At 43.6% G+C, this 13,405-nt stretch overlaps 1 protein-coding gene across 2 annotated transcripts in view; it reads right to left on the bottom strand.

The window, feature by feature from the left end:
* TMEM125 (transmembrane protein 125) overlaps positions 1–13,405 on the bottom strand; it is an 88,844-nt gene that overhangs the window by 25,999 nt on the left and 49,440 nt on the right. The window contains exon 1 of one of the 2 annotated variants that reach the window (XM_063939320.1): positions 12,530–12,669. The exons of the other annotated variant lie outside the window; for it this stretch is intronic. The gene's annotated coding sequence lies outside the window, so the exon portion shown is untranslated. Of the gene's footprint in view, positions 1–12,529; positions 12,670–13,405 lie in introns of those variants that run through there. 2 annotated transcript variants of the gene reach the window in all.

The following is a 13,405-nucleotide window of genomic DNA, read 5'->3' as shown; positions in this document are numbered from 1 at the left end:
CGCTATATGACCCAGGAAAAAACACAGCAATTTAATGTTTACCCCGTAGCGCTGTTATTATCTGCGCCGAATTATGTGCCCCCCCTCTTCTTTAAAACCCTCTCTTCTACCGTGGTATAAGCAGGGGAGAGACCGGGGAGCTTCCTCTCAGTGGTGCTGTGGAGAAAAAACATGGCGCTGGTGAGTGCTGAGGGAGAAGCCCCTCCCCCTCGACGACGGGCTTCTGTCCCGCTAAAAGTGTAAAATTGGTGGGGGCTCCTGCATATATACAGTGTCCAGCTGTATATATGCTCCTTTTGCCAAATAAGAGGTTTATATTGCTGCCCAGGGCGCCCCCCCCCCCCCTGCGCCCTGCACCCTTACAGTGACCGGAGTATGTGAGGTGTGTGGGAGCAATGGCGCACAGCTGCAGTGCTGTGCGTTACCTCAGTGAAGACCACGGAGTCTTCTGCCGCCTGTGAAGTCTTCTTGCTTCTCATACTCACCCGGCTTCTGTCTTCCGGCTCTGCGAGGGGGACGGCGGCGCGGCTCTGGGATCGGACGGCGAGGGTGAGATCCTGCGTACAATCCCTCTGAAGCTAATGGTGTCCAGTAGCCTAAGAAGCAGGACCTAGCTTCAGAGAGTAGGGCTGCTTCTCTCCCCTCAGTCCCACGATGCAGGGAGTCTGTTGCCAGCAGAGCTCCCTGAAAATAAAAAACCTAACAAAATACTTTCTCTCAGCAAACTCAGGAGAGCTCACTGAAAAGCACCCAGCTCGTCTGGGCACAGTATCAAACTGAGGTCTGGAGGAGGGGCATAGAGGGAGGAGCCAGTGCACACCAGAACCTAAATTCTTTCTTAAAGTGCCCATGTCTCCTGCGGAGCCCGTCTATCCCCATGGTCCTTACGGAGTCCCCAGCATCCACTAGGACGTTAGAGAAATATTGTATGCAATATGTCAGCATTATATATTGTATATATTGTCTGTAATATGTCAGCATTATATATTGTATATATTGTCTGTAATATGTCAGCGTTATATATATTATATATATTGCCTGTAATATGTCACTGTTATAGAAACATAGAATTTGACGGCAGATAAGAACCACTTGGCCCATCTAGTCTGCCCCTTTTTTTATCCTTTAGGTAATCTCAACCCTTTTTGAACCTTAATTCTTTGTAAGGATATTCATATGCCTGTACCAAGCATGTTTAAATTGCTCTACAGAGATTTTGTCTATGAGAGATTTTGACTGAGCGATTTCCCTTGAACTGGCAGTTGGAGATTTTGACTAACTTTTACAGCGATTTTGGCTATGAGCGATTTTGGCTAACTCATTTAAGCAAGGGGATGATTTTTCTACTCCAGCGACCTAGCCAAAATTGACTTGCCTGCACAGTCTATTTTTAGCAGCGATAGCGACCTGGCGGGGACGCGCATCGCTATCGCTGGCTGTGTACACACAGAGCGATATGTACTACATATATGTACTATATAGTCAAAATCGCTCAGCTATATCGCTCCGTGTGTATGGACCTTTAGCTAGTTAGTCTTAGCTAGTTATATATTGTATATATTGCCTGTAATATGTCAGCGTTATATATTGTATATATTGCCTGTAATATGTCACTGTTATATATTGTATATATTGTCTATAATATGTCAGTGCTATATGTTGTATATATTGTCTGTAACATGTCAGTGTTATATATTGTATATATTGCCTGTAATATGTCAGCGTTATATATTGTATATATTGCCTGTAATATGTCACTGTTATATATTGTATATATTGTCTGTAATATGTCAGCGTTATATATATTGTATATATTGCCTGTAATATGTCATCGCTATATATTATCTGTAATATGTCAGCGCTATATATTGTATAAATTGTCTGTAATATGTCAGCATTATCTATTGTATATATTGTCTGTAATATGTCAGCGTTATATATTGTATAGATTGTAATATGTCAGTGTTATATATTGTATATATTGCCTGTAATATGTCAGTTATATATTGTATATATTGCCTGTAATATGTCAGCGTTATATATTGTATGTAATATTTCAGCGTTACCTATTGTATATTGTCTGTACTATGTCAGCGCTATCTATTGTATATATTGTCTGTAATATGTCAGCTTTATATATTGTATAGATTGTCTGTAATATGTCAGTTATATATTGTATATATTGCCTGTAATATGTCAGCGTTATATATTGTATGTAATATGTCAGCGTTATATATTGTATCTTCTATTGTCTGTAATATGTCAGTTTTTTATATTGTATATATTATCGGAAATATGTCAGCGCTATATGTTGTATATATTGTCTGTAATACATCAGCGTTATCTATTGTATATATTGTCTGTGATATGTCAGAGTTATATACTGTATAATATATATTGTCTGTAATACGTCAGCGTTATCTATTGTATATATTGTCTGTAATATGCAGCGTTATACATTGTATATATTATATTGTCTGTAATATGTTAGTGTTGTATTGTATATATTGTCTGTAATATGTCAGTGCTATATATTATCTGTAATGTGTCAGCGCTATATATTGTATATATTGTCTGTAATATGTCAACGTTATCTATTGTATATATTGTCTGTAATATGTCAGAGTTATATACTGTATATATTGTCTGTAATATGTCAGCGTTATATATTGTATATATTGTATGTAATATGTCAGAGTTATATATTGTATATATTGTCTGTAATATGTCAGCATTATATAGTGTATATATTGTCTGCAATATGTCAGCGTTATATATTGTATATATTGTCTGTAATATGTCAGAGTTATATACTGTATATATTGTCTGTAATATGTCAGAGTTATGTATTGTATATATTGTCTGTAATAAGTCAGCGTTATCTATTGTATATATTGTCTGTAATATGCAGCGTTATACATTGTATATATTATATTGTCTGTAATTTGTTAGTGTTATATTGTATATATTGTCTGTAATATGTCAGCATTATTTAGTGTATATATTGTCTGTAATATGTCAGCGTTATATATTGTATGTAATATGTTAGCGTTATATATTGTATATATTGTCTGTAATACGTCAGCGTTATCTATTGCATATATTGTCTGTAATATGCAGTGTTATATATTGTATATATTATATTGTCTGTAATATGTTAGTGTTATATTGTATATATTGTCTGTAATATGTCAGTGCTACATATTACCTGTAATATGTCAGCGCTATATAGTGTATATATTGTCTGTAATATGTCAGCGTTATGTATTGTATATATTGTCTGTAATACGTCAGCGTTATCTATTGTATATATTGTCTGTAATATGCAGCGTTATACATTGTATATATTATATTGTCTGTAATATGTTAGTGTTATATTGTATATGTTGTCTGTAATATGTCAGTGCTATATATTATCTGTAATATGTCAGCGCTATATATTGTATATATTGTCTGTAATATGTCAACGTTATCTATTGTATATATTGTCTGTAATATGTCAGATTTATATATACTGTATATATTGTCTGTAATATGTCAGCGTTATATATTGTATATAGTGTATGTAATATGTCAGAGTTATATATTGTATATATTGTCTGTAATATGTCAGCAACATATAGTGTATATATTGTCTGTAATATGTCAGCGTTATAGTAATATGTTAGCGTTATATATTGTATATATTGTCTGTAATATGTCAGTTTTATATATTGTATATATTGTCTGTAATATGTCAGTTTTAAATATTGTATATATTGTCTGTAATACGTCAGCGTAATCTATTGCATATATTGTCTGTAATATGCAGTGTTATATATTGTATATATTATATTGTCTGTAATATGTTAGTGTTATATTGTATATATTGTCTGTAATATGTCAGTGCTATATATTACCTGTAATATGTCAGCGCTATATATTGTATATATTGTCTATTATATGTCAGCGTTATGTATTGTATATATTGTCTGTAATACGTCAGCGTTATCTATTGTATATATTGTCTGTAATATGCAGCGTTATATATTGTATATATTATATGTAATATGTCAGAGTTATATACTGTATATATTGTCTGTAATATGTCAGCATTATATAGTGTATATATTGTCTGTAATATGTCAGCGTTATATATTGTATGTAATATGTTAGCGTTATATATTGTATATATTGTCTGTAATATGTCAGTTTTAAATATTGTATATATTGTCTGTAATACGTCAGCGTTATCTATTGCATATATTGTCTGTAATATGCAGTGTTATATATTGTATATATTATATTGTCTGTAATATGTTAGTGTTATATTGTATATATTGTCTGTAATATGCCAGTGCTATATATTATCTGTAATATGTCCGCGCTATATATTGTATATATTGTCTGTAATATGTCAGTGTTATATATTGTATATATTGCCTGTAATATGTCAGCGTTATATATTGTATGTAATATGTCTACGTTATATATTGTATATATTGGCCCTCATTCCGAGTTGTTCGCTCGCAAGTGAATTTTAGCAGATTTGCTCAAGCTAAGCCGCCGCCTACTGGGAGTGAATCTTAGCATCTTAAAATTGCGAACGATGTATTCGCAATATTGCGATTACACACCTCGTAGCAGTTTCTGAGTAGCTTCAGACTTACTCGGCATCTGCGATCAGTTCAGTGCTTGTCGTTCCTGGTTTGACGTCACAAACACACCCAGCGTTCGCCCAGACACTCCTCCGTTTCTCCAGCCACTCCTCCGTTTTTTCCGGAAACGGTAGCGTTTTTTCCCACACGCCATAAAACGGCCTGTTTCCGCCCAGTAACACCCATTTCCTGTCAATCACATTACGATCGCCAGAACAATGAAAATGCCGTGAGTAAAATTACTAAGTGCATAGCAAATTTACTTGGCGCAGTCGCAGTGCAGACATTGCGCATGCGCATTAAGCGGAAAATCGCTGCGATGCGAAGATTTTTACCGAGCGAACAACTCGGAATGAGGGCCATTGTCTGTAATATGTCAGTTTTATATATTGTATATATTGTCTGTAATATGTCAGTTTTATATATTGTATATATTATCGGAAATATGTCAGCGCTATATGTTGTATATATTATCTGTAATACATCAGCGTTGTCTATTGTATATATTGATTGTAATATGTCAGCGTTATATATTGTATATATTGTATGTAATATGTCAGTGTTATATATTGTATATATTGTTTGTAATATGTCAGTTATATATTGTTTTTATTGTCTGTAATATGTCAACGTAATATATTGTATATATTGTCTGTAATATGTCAGCTTTATATATTGTATATATTGTCTGTAATATATCAGTGCTATATATTATCTGTTATATGTCAGCGCTATATATTGTATATATTGTCTGTAATACGTCAGTGTTATCTATTGTATATATTGTCTGTAATATGTCAGTGTTACTTTTTAATTTTGTGTATTTTAACTCTTTATGTGTTGGTATTGTCTTTGTCCATATTTCACCCCCTTTTGGAACTGTGGTTCCTAAAGATATATGTTATGTGTGCCTGTTTTAGGCTGAAATATAAAAATTTTAATTAAAAGTTAAGTTCTATGTATATATTGTCTGTAATATGTCAGCGTTATGTATTGTATATATTGTCTGTAATACGTCAGCGTTATCTATTGTATATATTGTCTGTAATATGCAGCGTTATATATTGTATATATTATATTGTCTGTAATATGTTAGTGTTATATTGTATATATTGTCTGTAATATGTCAGTGCTATATATTATCTGTAATATGTCAGCGCTATATATTGTATATAATGTCTGTAATATGTCAACGTTATCTATTGTATATATTGTCTGTAATATGTCAGAGTTATATACTGTATATAATATATTGTCTGTAATATGTCAGCGTTATATATTGTATATATTGTATGTAATATGTCAGAGTTATATATTGTATATATTGTCTGTAATATGTCAGCATTATATAGTGTATATATTGTCTGTAATATGTCAGCGTTATATATTGTATGTAATATGTTAGCGTTATATATTGTATATATTGTCTGTAATATGTCAGTTTTATATATTGTATATATTGTCTGTAATATGTCAGTTTTATATATTGTATATATTGTCTGTAATACGTCAGCGTTATCTATTGTATATATTGTCTGTAATATGCAGTGTTATATATTGTATATATTATATTGTCTGTAATATGTTAGTGTTATATTGTATATATTATCTGTAATATGTCAGCGCTATATATTGTATATATTGTCTGTAATATGTCAGCGTTATCTATTGTATATATTGTATGTAATATGTCAGAGTTATATATTGTTTATATTATCTGTAATATGTCAGCGCTATATATTGTATATATTGTCTATAATATGTCAGTTTTAAATATTGTATATATTGACTGTAATATGTCAGTGTAATATATTGTATATATTGTCTGTAATATGTCAGCGTTATATATTGTATGTAATATGTCAGCGTTATATATTGTATGTAATATGTCAGCGTTATATATTGTATATATTTTCTGTAATATGTCAGTTTTAAATATTGTATATATTGTCTGTAATATGTCAGTGTAATATCTCCTATATAATAGCCCAGATCTGTGACTTTGTGATTCATTTGCTAACGCTGGGCGGAGTCACAACAGTGGGTGGAGTTAGTCAAATGAGTCACATATCTGGCCAAATTTACAGGAGACTGATAGTATGGATAGTATGAGCATGGCACAGGCAGGGGTGCATACCTCCCAGCTTTCTGCAGGAGCTTTCTTCAGACAGAAGGAGGGACACACACTCGGCGAAAAGGGGGCGTGGCTTCACGGGAGGGCCCCATTTTCTTTAATGAGGGGGCACGCCCAGCGCTCTGTGAGCTGCTGGCATGCCCCCAGGGGCTGATTATGAGTCCGGGGGGGCCAGGGTACTTGAGACAGGGGAGCCCTATCTCATTGCTGTGCCTGCTGTGGGTTGGGGGCGTGGCCTAATCGCGGGACGCGAGGCCACGCCCCCTTACACAAATTCCGTTTTTTGTTTTTTTTATGGAATTTTGGCCCCTCAGCTAGGGGTAAATCCAGAGGAGGTGGTCGCTCCCACCTACACACCCGCACAGGCAGAAGAAAGCAGGGAGACTGCTGCCTCCCTGCAACACCACAGACCTGCCAACACGCAGCAGCGTGTGCTGACAGTAGCACAATGCTGCCGTTGTTGCTGGCAGGACGGGGGGGGGGGGGGGGGGGGGCTTCTGAGCTGGGACAGAGCTACTGGAGCCGGGGGCCCCCCTAAAACTGTGGGGCCAACGGTACGTACCCCCTGCCCCCCCCCCCCTTAATCCGGCTCTGCTGCTGGAACCCCCCTTAATCCATACCCCCTGATGCCCCCTCTCCCTCTGTCTCCACTATTCACCGCTGCTCTGCTAAGTAGAACAGCGAGTACAGGAGCTTTCCAACTGACCCCCCCGCTACCGCGGGACACTGCGACCCGCGGGGGGGGACAGCGGGACAGACCCAAAAAAATGGGACTGTCCCGCGAAAATCGGGACATTTGGGAGGTATGGGGGTGTGTGAGGGGGTATGCCGTACAGACAGACGGGCACCGGCTCACTGTGTGCTTGACCCCCCCCCCCTCTCTGGCGCAGGGGAGCGTCACTTTCTGGCACACTCCACGCTTCTTAGCTGCAGTTTTGTGGGGCACCTGCCGCTGTGCAGGTTCCGTACTGCCTCTGTTATCTCAAGCCCCGGCAACCCCACAGCTAGCTGCAGCGCTGCCACCCACAGTGAGGTGCGCCCAGCTCCTTCACACACTTTAGCCGGCGGGTAACGCTGCAGAAGTCCGAGCTGCTTGCAGGCTCCGACCCCCTCCTCCCTCCTGCCGCAGCATCTCCTGGGGGCTAACCAGTCACTCCCAGTCTCCCCTTACCACAGTGCCCGGCAGCTGTGCGAGGTCTGCGGTGTGTGACTGAGGAGGGGGGGAGGGATGCGGACGGGCAGAGGAAGCAGGACTCCAGCCTAAGAGAGTCAGCCATGCCAAGTCTCCACCAGCAGCAGATCCCAACAGGTTGGAGTGGAACAGCAGCAGCCAGCAGCAGTGACTCCGGTAAGACACATCTGTCTGTCACCACTGTTTTGTCCCTAATACCAATCTCTCCCGTGCCCTGTGTTCTGTCATGTCCCTGTCACCCCTGGCCTTGCCCTGCCACCCTTATCCTGGCCCTTTCACCCTTATCCTGGCCCTGTCACCCTTATCCTGGCCCTGTCACCCTTATCCTGGCCCTTTCACCCTTATCCTGGCCCTTTCACTCTTATGCTGGCCCTGTCACCCTTATGCTGGCCCTGTTACCCTTATGCTGGCCCTGTTACCCCTATCCTGGCCCTGTTACCCCTGTGCTTGCCCTGTCAACCCTATACTGGCCCTGTCACCCCTGTCCTGTTCCTGCCACCCCTACCCTGGCCTGTCACGCCTATCCTGTCCCTGTCATTTCTGTCCTGGCCCCGTCACCCCTTTTCTGACCCTGTCACCCCTGTCCTGGCCCCATCAACCCTGTTCTGACCCTGTCACCCCTGTCCTGGCCCTGTTACTGCATACCCTCCAACTACCTTTTTGGCAGGTACAGTACCCGCAGCGCCTCCAGACCTCTCCCCAATGCACCACACCTCCGCACCTTCCCCTCCACCACTCCCCCACACGCTGTGCCTCCAGACCCCCTACACCACCCGCGGCTCCCACTCCTCCGCCCCTTCACCACCCACAGCACCTCCAGGCCCCCTCCACCATCCACCCCCTTTATATGTCTCCCCCCACACCTGCCCCCCTCCACCCGCAGCATCTGCAGACACCCTCCTCCATCCGCGGTCCCCCCCTCACCCACCCCTCCCCCACCAATGGCACCACCGCACCTGCCCCTCCACCACCAGCAGCACCTCCGGACCTCCTTCCCTATGCGCCGCACCACCCGTACCTGCCCCTCCCCTACCCATGGCGCCTGCGGACCCCTACCCCACCCCCGGCACTCCCGCCCCTTCCCATCCCACAGCACCTCCGGAACCCTTCACCCATCCACAACATCCCCACACCTACCCCTCTCCCACCCATGGCACCCCTGCCCCTCCCCCACCTGCAGTGCCTCCGGACCCCTCCCCAATCTGCATCCCCCACTCCTCTGCCCCTCCCCCACCCGCAGCACCTCCCGACTCTTCCCCATCCGGGCCCCACCCCCACTTCTGCCCCCCCTCCGCCTGCAGCATCTACAGACACCATCCGCAGTCCCCCCCGCACCCGCTACATTCTGTACATCGTGCCCTGCAGGTGCTGTTCACCCCGTCGCAAGGGGCTGCGCCTCCTACACCATCGCACGCCCTTTCATTGTGCAATATTTAACCACTAACAAAGGAATGCAGGTAATACTTTATATAATACAAATATTGAACCCCAGAAAGGCATGCAAGGGTTAAGGGGGCGTAGCCCCTTGCGACGGTGTGAAGAGCGCCCGTAGGGCGCGATGAAGCACCTAGTTGTATATATTGTCTGTAACATGCCAGCGCTATATATTGTATATATTGTCTGTAATATGTCAGTGTTATATATTGTATATATTGTCTGTATTATGTCAGCGCTATCTATTGTATATATTATCTGTAACATGTCAGCGTTATCTATTGTATATATTGTCTGTAACATGTCAGCATTATCTATTGTATATATTGTCTGTAACATGTCAGCGTTATCTAATGTATGTGTAGAATAATAATTCAAAGAAAAATCATTCTGAGCAGGTATACACAACAGTAACCTGTGACACATACCCAGGGGCCGGTACACACACATGCACACACAAACAAACACACACACACACCAGAGTGTAAATTGGGCATATCTAGCAGAAAAGGAACATGGGTATATACCGCCATACGCAGGGCTGTATACAATTGGGGCCTCATCTCCATGTGCACCAGGATTGCGACTAGTCATTGCCAGGACAGACTTACACTTACCCAGCGCAGGGCCTGATTTCAGAAGTGCAAGCAGTGGCAATGTCGCACGCAAGCGGGCGCAGGCTACCGATATGTTTACCGCGCAGGGACGCAGATCGCATTTGGATGCAAAGAGAGTGATTTTCAGTGGAGGTAACGGGTTGGCTAGCTGACTGCGGCTGCCTCTCAGAGCGCTGTAATCCTGCCATGTTCAAACGGCAAAACTGCACCTGCCGTAGGGCTAGCGCAAGCTTCGATGTTTATGACCGATGGTGCGTACATGGAATAGCCGATGCCAGTGTGCATATCAGTAGGCTCAGCACCGGCTGCAGCATAAAGACACTGACATGGCTGCAGCAAAAGACGCATCTGCATCTGCATGCACCTCAGAATCAGCATCACTGTGTGCAGAACATTATTGCTCTCATACAGCTCTGCACAGCCCGCGGTTACATTACCCTCCCTCACTAAGCTCTGCCAATGGTAGAACCTCCAGATACACAGTCTCAGTCATGAGTGTAGCTGTGATGGAAATGCGCACGCCCCAGCATTGTACGCCACTGCATGCGGCCACGCGCTCATTTCTGCAGCATGCGCAGTGTCAATTTCTACAACAAAAGCTCCGCAAGTGGGCCTACATACCGCTCTGCACTATGCCTATAGTCAGGCCCATGTCCCATAGACCAGTACATATATACAGAAAGAGACACACATGTATTCATGGTACACTCGTTCACATGTATACACGGGGATAGATACATATGTATACACAGAGCTGACACATTGACTTATACAGAGAGACACACACATATGTGCTCACAGACTCAATAATACATATGTACACGCATACAGTTACACAGGGTGAGACACAATCACAGATATATACATTTCCATTGCGACTGACACAATCACATGCATGAGAAGCAAACACTGTATGTGTGTATATACTGTATATTCATACGTATATATAATAAGAACAATGAGCGCCTTCTAGTGCAGTAATTGGAACAACAACACTTTTGTGCCAAATAAAACTTATGGGGCTAATTCAGACCTGATCCCTGTTGTGCGTGTTCGCACACTAGCGATCAGGTCTGAACTGCGCCGGCGCCGCAGTGCACCGGCGCATGGCCGACAGCCGACGGCTGTCTTAGCCCTGCGATCGTCGCTGGGCGGGAGGGGGCGGGCCGGCGTCGTTGGCCCGCCGTTTAGAGGGCATGATCCGGGCAACGCAGACGTGCCTGGACCGTGTGGGGAGTGGACTGCGGCGGCTGCGTTACGTCACACGCAGCCACTGCAACCCCGGGCAGTGACGAGTATCTCCCTGCCAGCACGCAGGAGCAGCGCTGGCTGGGAGCTACTCTTCCAGTACAAAAGCATCGCCGCTGTGCAATGCTTTTGTTCTTGGGGGGGGGGCTGACATGCGGGGTGGACTAGCCCTGTGCTGAGCGTCCCCCCGCATGTCAGTGTGCCTGATCGTAGATGTGCTGATCCATGATCAGGTCTGAATTAGGCCCTAAGAGTGAACCCGTACCATAGAATACATTTTCAAAACCTTATCTCATGATGACCTGATTTTGCCATGTGTATCTTATCTCTCACTTTCTGATTCTCACACCCAGAGCCGGTGCAAAGTCATTGGGAGAAAAGAAAAAGGGACACTAAGGCGCGGCCGCCCGAAAAGGGTGTGTGGCCTGTAGTAAATGGGGCGTGGCTTCGTTACTTTTGGGGCATGGCCAGCTCTCTGATTCCAGTGTTTATATAGGGTTGGGTTCAGGTGACCGGCTTTTGGGATCCCGCTGGTCACCATACCAACGCCGGGATCCTGGGCTCCAGATTGCTGGCGGGGGGGGGGGGGGGGGGGGGGGAATGAGGGGGGAGGAGCGTAACGAGGTGCATGCAGTGGTAATGTCGCACGCAATGACGCTGCGCTCGCTACAGGTTCTATTCCCACTCTATGGGTGGCGTGGACAATGGGAATAGTCCCTGTAAGTCAGCATGGCGACTGTCGGGAGTGTGGAGCGCTCGGGATTCCGGCGTCGGTATAACATAACTACATCCCTCTATATATATGTAAATAGTAGGGTTAATCACAATCACAGGTAAACACAGGGTTAGATATGATCACAAGTATACAGAGATACAAATACACGTTTACAGGGGGACAGACACTGCCACACAATGACAGACACACTCACATGTATACACGGATGCAGCGTTACTTACATATATATACAGGGTTGTATACAGACACACACTCACCTAGTGACTGACACAACACAACACCTGTGCACATACACACAGACTCCAGGCAAATTGCCAGCCATTACATAATACAAGGTACAGCTAGCAGGTAATATTTGCATATAAGGTAAATATTGGCCACTGTGCACAGTAATCCGGGCACTCCAACCCCACTCACTTCCGTCACCTACTAGTGCAAGTCCTTGTGAGATACCCCACTGATACCCCCACTCACTACAGGCTGATACTGATCATGTGATGGTGATAACCCGTGAGCCCCTATACACCTTACCTGCCCTGGGAGCTGCCAGGTGTGCAGAGCTGAGGTGAGGCATGAGGTACATAGTGAATCACAGCAGCACAGGGTGACAGAGAGACAGCCAGAGCGCAGGAGAGCGCTCTGAGAGGGAGCAGTGATGTGCCCTGTCTCATTGCTGTCACAGAATGTGACTCTTGTCACCAGCTGCTCTTCCTGTCACCAAGTTACTCTGAGTGCAGCCATACAAAGGAGGGGAGGCGCTGCCTGTAACCCTTCGTATCCCACTACTGGGGGCAGGAGTCGCACACTGCAGGATACGGCCTGTCAGCAGGAAACTTACAGTCTACGTAATACAAGTGTGATGGATCCTCTGTGGGGAATGGGATCCGGTCTGAAGATCGACAGTGTCTAGGTCGACAATGTTTAGGTCGACCACTATAGGTCGACAGTCACTAGGTCGACATGGATGGAAGATCGACAGGGTTTCTAGGTCGACATGTGCTAGGTCGACAGGTCTAAAGGTCGACACGAGTTTTTCACATTTTTCATTTTTTTTCTTTTTTCATACTTAACGATCCATGTGGACTACGATTGGAACGGTAAAGTGTGCCGAGCGAAGCGGTAGCGGAGCAAAGGCACCATGCCCGAAGCATGGCGAGCGAAGCGAGCCATGCGAGGGGACGCGGTGCACTAATTTGGGGTCCCGGTCACTTTACGAAGAAAACTACACCAAAAAAAAATAAAAAATCCTCATGTCGACCTTTAGACCTGTCGACCTAGCACATGTCGACCTAGAAACCCCGTCGACCTTCCATCCATGTCGACCTAGTGACTGTCGACCTATAGTGGTCGACCTAAACATTGTCGACCTAGACACTGTCGATAAAACGAACCACACCCGTGGGGAAT

Source organism: Pseudophryne corroboree, chromosome 9 (genome assembly GCF_028390025.1).
Source record: "Pseudophryne corroboree isolate aPseCor3 chromosome 9, aPseCor3.hap2, whole genome shotgun sequence".
NCBI lineage: Eukaryota > Metazoa > Chordata > Amphibia > Anura > Myobatrachidae > Pseudophryne > Pseudophryne corroboree.
This window is presented reverse-complemented; position numbering and strand designations above follow the sequence as displayed.